The sequence below is a fragment of the Squalius cephalus genome, assembly GCF_949319135.1.
Source record: "Squalius cephalus genome assembly, chromosome: 4".
Classification (NCBI taxonomy): Eukaryota; Metazoa; Chordata; class Actinopteri; order Cypriniformes; family Leuciscidae; genus Squalius; species Squalius cephalus.
The window spans coordinates 23,204,229-23,213,531 of NC_137125.1; the positions used below are offsets into that span (position 1 = coordinate 23,204,229).

Below are 9,303 nucleotides of genomic sequence, written 5' to 3' on the forward strand. Positions count from 1 at the left end.
TGGTCAAGTATTCTGTAAAGTGATCCACTGGAGGCAAGTTGTAAAGAACCCAAGTGCAGTTTATTACAAATAAAAAACATGAAACAAAAACATGGCGTGGCATGAAAACAAAAAGAAAGACATGAACTTACACAACAACAGAAAACAGTACTTGACAAAGACACATGGCAAACATGAGGGCTTAAATGCACAGACTAATGACAAGACAAGGGACACCTGTGAACAATGAACCAATGACAACATGACACATCAGACAAGGGAACACATGGCAGGATCACATGACTAACAGGGAATCACATGACAGACATGGAAACATGACATGAACAAACCCAAAACGTGACAATACATAAAGGGCAGCATAAAATAATAATAACAATAGCCTAGCATGCAGCCTATAAATCATTAAAAATGAACACTTCAGTAACACTGCACTAGAGAAAAATATGGCCTATGGATTATCATATGTTACTTCAATTTTTTCCATTCGTTATGACGTTATGAAATGAGATTGGAGCAAGTAAAAACATGAAGCCTAATGTTTGGCACGTTTTGATTTTCAAACGCACGGCGCAAGTGACTCAAACTCACAGCGCATGCAGAGAGCATACTGAAGTGATCGAGCCGCTCCAAACTATGAAACATTATTGTTACCACATTATACATATCTACGTTTGAGCAGATATCCACAAACACAGTATTTAACAGTAAACACAGTTAATGTCTAAACATTATAATATTCACCATATTAGAGTAAACACTCACACTAGCCTACTTTTATATCATGCTGTGTTTTATTATCGAACATAAAAACATCCTCGTGTCATACATGTATATAAATTTAGCATTAGGCTTCATGTTTTTACTCCAATCTCATTTCATATCGTACATTTTAGTCTGGCACCAGTTTGACTAGTTGCTACAATGTAAAGTTTATGCAACAATAACATGCTTACTATTATGAGTGGACATGTCTTACCTTAAAAATCGTTCTCATCTTCAAATTGCATTCTTCTAATTCTTGCAACATCGACACTGGTATCTGAACTGAATTTAATCAACAATGAACTGAATAACTACATTGCTGTCTTTTGTAGAACTGTTTACAGCTGAATTGACCTAGTTTCAAATTGATTATTGATGACGGTCAGTCACAATGTTATTGATCTGAACTGACCTGAGTCTTTTAGGGCTGTTTTACAGCAGAATCTTAATTGTCTCCACAGCTACTGTAAGTCGCTGCCTCTCTTATCCACTTCACTAGAACGCTATTTCCCAAAATTCTGTTGCCAACCCCATCCTGTTTGACTACGAACTGATTGTTGGGTTTGCCCATCCTGGTTTGACTATTGCCTGTTCTGTTTTTTTGATGATGGCTTTGAATCTACTGACTCAGCTTTGTCACAGTAGACTTCACCAACCACCGAACCTGCAGCTCAGAACTGAAATGTCAGCATAATGAGAATTAAATGAGGCAAGGGTGTAGAGTTACATTCAAGCTGTTTTAAGGCAGGAATTTTTTTTTTCCAAGGAAAAAATATTTAAATATGTAATTTTGGTGATCAAAGATGAGTTTTGAGGTATAAAATTGACTACAGGAGGACTTTACCATGCCTATAAAGTTATACCTGTTTCAGGATTCTATCAGCATCAAAAATGTAGTAAATTAAAATGTCTGCGTGACTTTTCATGTAAGTGAGATGACAAAATCTGTAAGTTTGATGATTTTTATTACACTTTTTACTAAATTAAATGTCATCATCCAGAGTGAATATGCAAGTGATTTCTGAAACTGCTGTATTTAGTAAACCTCTCTTACCATATAACAGAACACTACAGTTGATTTCAGGAATGAGTTTGCAAATGCTGTATCAAGTCTCTTTGATATGTGAAACTCTTCTCACACTGAAGACATGTATAAGGCTTCTCTCCAGTGTGAAGCCTCATGTGAATCTTAAGGTTTCCTTTGCAAAATAAACTTTTTCCACAGTGAGGACAGGTGAAAGGCTTCTCTCCAGTGTGAGTTCTTATGTGAACCTCAAGGATTGATTTGTTTATAAAACTCTTTCCACACTGAGAGCATATGAAAGGCTTCTCCCCAGTGTGAATTCTCATGTGATTCTTAAGATATTCTTTTTGTGCGTAGCTCTTCCCACACAGTTTGCAGGTGTGAGGCTTCTCGCCATTGTGAGCTTTCATGTGTAAATCAAGGCCTTTTTTATTTACAGGTGAAAGGCTTCTCTCCAGTGTGAACTCTTATGTGAACCTCAAGGATTGATTTGGTAATGAAAGTCTTTCCACAGTGATTGCACATGTGAGGCTTCTTTCTAGTGTGAGTTATTACATGATTCTTAAGGCGATTGCTGTCTGTGAAATTCTTTCCACACTGATGGCATGTAAAACTGTTTACTCTCAAGTGAATCTTCATGTGCTGATTAAGGTTTACTTTACATGTGAAACTCTTTCCACACTGAGAGCATATGAAAGGCTTCTCTCCAGTGTGAACTCTCATATGATTCTTAAGATATTTTTGTGAGTAGCTCTTCCCACACAGTTTGCAGGTGTGAGGCTTCTCTCCACTGTGAAGCCTCATATGGGAATTAAGGTTTCCTTTATGTGCAAAACTCTGTCCACACTGTTGGCAGGTGTAAGGCTTCTCTCCAGTGTGAATTCTCATGTGGGATTTAAGGTTTTCTTTGCGGGCAAAACTCTGTCCACACTGTTGGCAGGTGAAAGGCTTTTCTCCGCTGTGAGTTCTCATGTGGACAGTAAGGTTTTTTTTTTTAGTAAAACTCTTTCCACACTGATGGCAGATGCAATAATTGTTAGATATGTTTTTATGAGCTTTTCTATTTAGTGATGAAGTCTTTTCAGTCTCTGTGGATTTTTCTCCAGTCATGAAATCACACCAATCTTTCTCTTCATTTTCATTTAATTCTTGACTTTCTTCTTTCAGTGCCATCAGGTCTAAAGCAAAAAAAAAAAAAAAAAAAAAAAAAAAAAAACCCGCAAATTAACACCAGTTTAATAGCACAAAAGAACAGATATCAAAATACTGCATGAAAGTCAACAACATGTATGCTAGATCCTATACCTAATAAGCTACTGAAAGTGGAGTTACCTTATCTCAGAATCTCTTCTCAATTTTGTTAACTGTTCGCTTTCTTTAGGACACATCCAAAAAAGCTAGATAGTCTAAGAAAGCTGAAGGTTATCAAACCCATTACTACTTGACCCAAGAGAAAAGGTTTATTATGGGCCAATTCCAAATCAGCCATTCATGTCTAAAATATTCGTAAAATAGTGTCCTCTCAACTATGTTCAGTTTTAAAGAGAAACTGTTCTTCAGGCAGGATAGACCACAACATTCTCTTGCTTACCTTGATAATTATGTTGGCATTAGTGGACAAGCATTAGCATGGTTTAGGTCTTATCTGCCTGACTACTACCACATTTGTCTGAATGAAGATGTCTCATCAAACAAGTGTGGAGTGCCACAAGGCTCAGTGTTGGGTCCTCTGCTTTTCTCCTTACATACACTTTTTTATTAGTTTTTACTGTTATGGCAATGATACTCAGTTTGATATTTCCTTACAACCTAAAAAAAAAAGCTGCACAACTCTTCAAGTTAGTAGTATTTTGAACATGGCAATCCACAAAAGTGAGTGGATTGTTTTCCTTCCTGACTCCTAAACTTTTTAAAGGGGACATTAAACATGCTAAATAGTTATCGTTACTTAAATTTGGCTGTAAAATGGGACAGAATCATTTTTGAAACGTCTTTATGAATTAAACCTTCTGCATTTCGCCAAGACAATAATTAAAGTTGACTTTAATATCAGCGGTCACCGTCTGACTGATAAAAGCACTTCATTTTGTAAGCTAGTAGTCCTTACAAGCTTGTTCTAGCTAGCAGTAGTAGGCATATAAGACATACCGGACTAATACAAATATAACGTGAACCATACGTCTTTTTGCAGTCTATCACAAAAATTGAGCACCTTTGGAGTACTAGGTTGCACCAGCCATTTTTAAGTTCTTACTTAAATTGGTAAGTATAATCCACACAAAGGTTTAGTAACTGCTAGTTAGTTTGTAACTAACTCTGTACTTTATTTTGTTGCACCATTTGTTCTTAACTCAGATTGTAGCAAGTAGGTTACAAGCTCTCCATTAGATTAAGCCAGGATTAGGCCTTAGTTCAACTAGGACATTTAAGTAGCTTTTATAAACATGCCTTAGAAAAAAACATTACTGGTGTGAATCTTGAGACAGTGTTTCTGAACTCTGTGTTTTTGACAGTTTAAGCACTATAGAAGAGAGCTTAGTTTAAAGGGGGGGTGAAATGCTCATTTTCACTCAATCTCCTGTTAATCTTGAGTACCTATAGAGTAGTATTGCATCCTTCATATCTCCAAAACGTCTTTAGTTTTATTATATTTATAAGTTAAAGATTGGTTGTACCGAGTCTTTCCGGAAAAAAACGAGCGGCTGGGGGCGGGCCGTGTGGGCGGTGTGCTATAGCTGTGCTAACTGATCTAACAACAACACAGAGAGACATTTGAAGTAGTTTACTCACCGTGACTGCTCGATCCTTAAGCATTAGACGATCTGCAAATAAGTCGATCTGGGCTTTGTTTATAAAACAATCATCGTCGAAATGCAGGGAACAAAGAGTCGTGCACAACCTCCGTTGATGCTTCGAAAAAACAAACTCCATCCACTATTCCCTTAACGCTGGGTTCTTTGGGAATCTGTGCAGGGTTGTCTTGCCCTGCCAACCAAAAACCCACTTCTTTGGTGACATTGACTTCCCTAAAGCCGAGCAGAGCGCTTTGAGGTAACGTACTGCTTTCGCTCTCTTCTCTCTCTGGTCTGCGAGTGCGCGCGCGGCCGCGGAGAAGTGCCCTTAGGACCCATATAAGGAAATTCCGCTCTATCTTACGTAAGACAGAGCCATACTCGAAAAAAACTTTCCGAAACTTGTGACAAACCGGAAGGAGTATTTTTGGAACAAAAATACTCCTTCAAACGTACAACTTAGTTTTTGAAACTTTGTCCATGTTTAGCATGGGAATCCAACTCTTTAACAGTGTAAAAAACTCAGTATGCATGAAACAGCAATTCACCCCCCCTTTAATAATCACGGGATCCGCCGTCTGACATCCAGCTTTCTGTGCGCGTGCTTCGGATGTGTGCGCTCAGAAAACCATATATCCGAAGTTTAGACTGATATGGTTTTAAAACGCATGCATATAACAAACTTTCATGATGATGAAGAGCTGCAATGAAAAGTGAATGTGGTAGAGATGATAATTAAAACCAAACAGATTTTTTTTAAGTTTTTGTCAGAGTATCTGAGGCACAAGCTGTAAAGGCACAGCCCTCTTCTGGAAAAGTGGGGTAGAGAGCAGCAGCTCATTTGCATTTAAAGATACATGAGTGAAAACCGCATGTTTTTCCTAACACTTAAAAATGATCTATGGGGTATTTAGAGCTGAAACTTCAGACACATTCTGGGAACACCTGAGAGCACAACAGGTCCCCTTTAAGATGCTACATTTACGACTGAGCTTAATGGAAGATGTGAAAGTAACAACAGATGTTTATTTAGTGCACAATTTGTGTTTTTGATTGGAACTGTTTGTGTTGCTTTGAACTATTCAAAGAGTTTGATTTAAAACATATATTATGTTGAAGTTTGTTATTAAGCTTGTTGTAAAGTTAATGTAACTCTACCAAGCTATGTCAGCTGGATTTTTTTTTTATATTATTTTGTTTATATGCTAATGTTTTTTTTTGCTAAACTATTGCTTGATTCAATGAATAACGAGTGCTCCAAGACTGGTTTGATAAAGATGAGAAGAAAAAAATCCCTTATAGACAACAACTGGAAAGTTTATAACATTTACTTTACTCAAAAATGTTCAAAATAAAACCAACCTGTTTGTTCCTCATTTTCTTCTTGTTTCACACTGAATACTTCTTCAATCCTAATATCTTCACTCTCCTCTTTAATAAACGCCATCTTTATAATAGTGGCATGTGGATCTCAGTCGCTTCATCAGGAGTTTTTCTGTGTGTTTGTCCTGTTTAAGATGAGAATAATTAACAGAAAGAAAAATAAATCCAAACTAAATCTCTGTGTGTGTCTCAATCAGCTCTAGTTCAGTAGTTCAGTTCACTGGTAAGAGAGTCAGTCAGAGTGAGAGTTAATGGATTTAAACCTGATTAGACTAAAAATGTACTAGCACTAAAATGTAATAAAAGAATAGGCTACATATAACACAGGCACTTAATATTTATTATTTATATTTGGTATTTTAATAAATACATTTAATATATTACACTATTTTAATAATCACAGTTGTCATTTTGCTTTGTTTCTCGTTGCACACTGTTTTGACCAGCACGTGACGTCAGACGGCGGTAGTTCGAGCGCTTTGAATCAATGAATCATTTTGAAGTGTTTGGTTCAATTGACTCGGAGTTTCAAAAGGCTCAGTTTCTCCATCACTACTTGCCATTGAGAGAATTCCTGTTTACCATAAACTGACATAGAGAGCTAAATGAACCGCACATTTTCTATTACTCATGTGTAGATTCGCTTTACTCATAAATAATAATGTTCATTAATGGTAAATTAAGTATTACACTGTAACATTCAACAACTATTGAGCCATATTACATAAAAAAATAAATTAAAAAAAATCTAAGATTGCCTGACTGGGTTGCATTGATTTAAACACTAAATTTTTAAGAACACAAACCTTTCTTCAGCCAAATCCCAACAGATGCATGAGAGCGGCGCATACTTATGACGTCATATTGCCAAAATAAAAGTCCCATTCAGACGCTGAATTTTTCCCATGCTGTCTAAAATCAAAAAAAGTGGATAGAAATTAACATACAATAAACAAATAATTAAAATGATGTCAGAATAATTCAGACTTTAATTATTTGTGAAATACATAATGTTGTCCAATGATGTGTTGAAAATATTAAGAACCTCTAATAAAAAAGAAAAAAGTGTGAGATTATGCCTATACAGTATACCGTTTTGCTTTTTAGACAACTGTAGCTAATAAATTTTAGGCTACTTAAGAGCATGTGATTCAATACTGAGTAATATGAATATGAACTTATTGAATATATGACTAATTGAATTTGAGTTAGTTTGTTATTACAGACATGTAGAGAAATCACTCTAAAATTAAAACCAACCTTTTCTCCATATGACATTTTTGCCTTCAAGATTTGTTAAACAACATTTCTGACACTAATTGCCCAGACTTAGTGAATATCATAAACAATTGTCTTTTGGCTGAGACTGTTCCTGACTGTTTTAAATTAACTTCCGTTACACCCGGTGCTAAATGTGAAAATAAATAATTGCCGGATCAAAAACAGAAATTAAAAGGCACTGTGACCGACACCGACCATACAACTTAATTTTTCCCGGAACATACAATGATGTCACTAAACAATGACGGCACATAACCTCCAAATACATTTGCATTAACCGGCGCTAGCATGATGCGTGCACCATGGTGTGAAGCGAGCATTTTCAATTAATTCCTATGGACGCTTTACGTTCATGCATGAGAACTGAACTGAACACGCTCACTTTATGCCAGTGTGCACGCACCGTCACCATGTAATGCACTTGTTTATGTTGGATCATTTAAAAAAAAAAATACATCTAAGAGCAGAGCTTTTCTGCATGGCCTCCAGACTCTCCTAAGTTTCTGCTGATGGCTATCCTGGGCAAATATTCACCTCAGCTCTTTTTGCTTTTTTGACTCCAAAGGCTGCAGGTTTTAATTAAGGCTGCTGAAGTTTCAATTCAGCATCATCCAAGAACTTAAGACAGCAGGCCAAGCAGACTGTGAGCTTGTAGACCCAGCAAACACAGAACGTTGGCTACATTTACGTTTTAATTTTTACTGCGTGATAAATATAATCAGAACGGTTCATATGTTCATTGTCTCCACCGTTCGCAAAGACCCGCGCCCCCTTTAGTTACTGTTGCTTTGTCCAACAAGCTACGCCGCTCTCATGCCACACATGTTCTCACGCAGTGAAATACCTCACGAAGCAGAGAGGACACTGACAACACACTGACAGACAGGACAGACCAGGTTACTGTTGATATGAAACGAAGTCTCAACTTTCAAATTTGGCAATTTTGTCAATAAATACCGTTTTGTGGCTCTTTAATGTGTCTGACAGATCGCTGTAGAGCCTCAGTTAAAGGAGAAGTTCACTTTTAAAATGAAAATTCTGTCATCATATACTCACCCTCATGTTGTTTCAAACCTGTATGAATTTCTTTCTTCTGCTGAACAGAAAAGAAGATATTTAGAAGAATGTCAGTAACCAGGCAGTTTTTGGGTCCCATTGACTTCCATAGTAGGAAAAAAATATACTATGGAAGTCAATGGGATCAAGTCAATGGGATCAACCGATCATCTCTTCCTTCTAGTTCATTTATAGCATCAAATAAACATGAATGAACATAAGAAGGAATGTTGTTTTAACCGCGGAAAGACGTCAGTACACACACCCTTTTTCAAGTTCAAATCCTCCAACGTTGATCTAACGTTACTAACTCTCCTGACTGCTTTGTCAGACACAAATGGTGTCAACCAGAAATGGATAAATATTAAGTCTGCTGTTTAAAACAAATAAAGAATCAATGTAGGAGAATAGTTATTATGTGCAAACAGCTGGAAACTCAAAAACTCAATTCCGATTTGAAGCTTAATTGTGACATAAACACGCACATCAACCCGATCACTTGTTTAGCGTTCATGTAAACACTACATTTAGATACATCAATCAAAATGAATTCAGGGTGTCATCAACACTCAAAATGTCCCTCAGCAACATGTGTTTTTGTTGTTGCTCACTTTTTTTTTTTCAGTAACTCTCAACATTATCCTGACTGAAGCACTTTTTTCAATCTATAAGAATAATATAATCAACCTATGTTAGCCTATAGTTCAAAGTTAAATATATTAATATTAATAAGCTGAGTCATTACGTTTATTTGACGGTGATTTCACATTTCTTGTTTGTATGAAGGCTAAATACAAATAAAATATTAACAATAGGCCTAATTTATTTGTACCATTTTTATTTCTAAAATATTATATAGTTTTATAGGAGGAGGTTTCAGAGACTTGGTAAATTAATTTTTCATAAGTTTGTAGGTACAGACATTCATTGTGGATGTTCTTGGCAGTTTTTCCTGAGGCTTTTATATTGTTCATATCGATATCGGAATTATATTGTATCGACCGA

General features: G+C 36.3%; 1 long non-coding RNA gene across 1 annotated transcript; it reads right to left on the bottom strand.

Moving 5' to 3' along the window:
• Window positions 1-1,710: 1,710 nt before the first annotated feature.
• On the bottom strand, window positions 1,711-6,823 carry LOC307157455. Its single transcript, XR_013820991.1, has 3 exons — window positions 6,768-6,823; window positions 5,941-6,086; window positions 1,711-2,964 (listed from the first exon to the last, which is right to left on the bottom strand). It is a non-coding gene; the product is annotated as an uncharacterized lncRNA (long non-coding RNA).
• Between the last annotated feature and the right edge of the window lie 2,480 nt (window positions 6,824-9,303).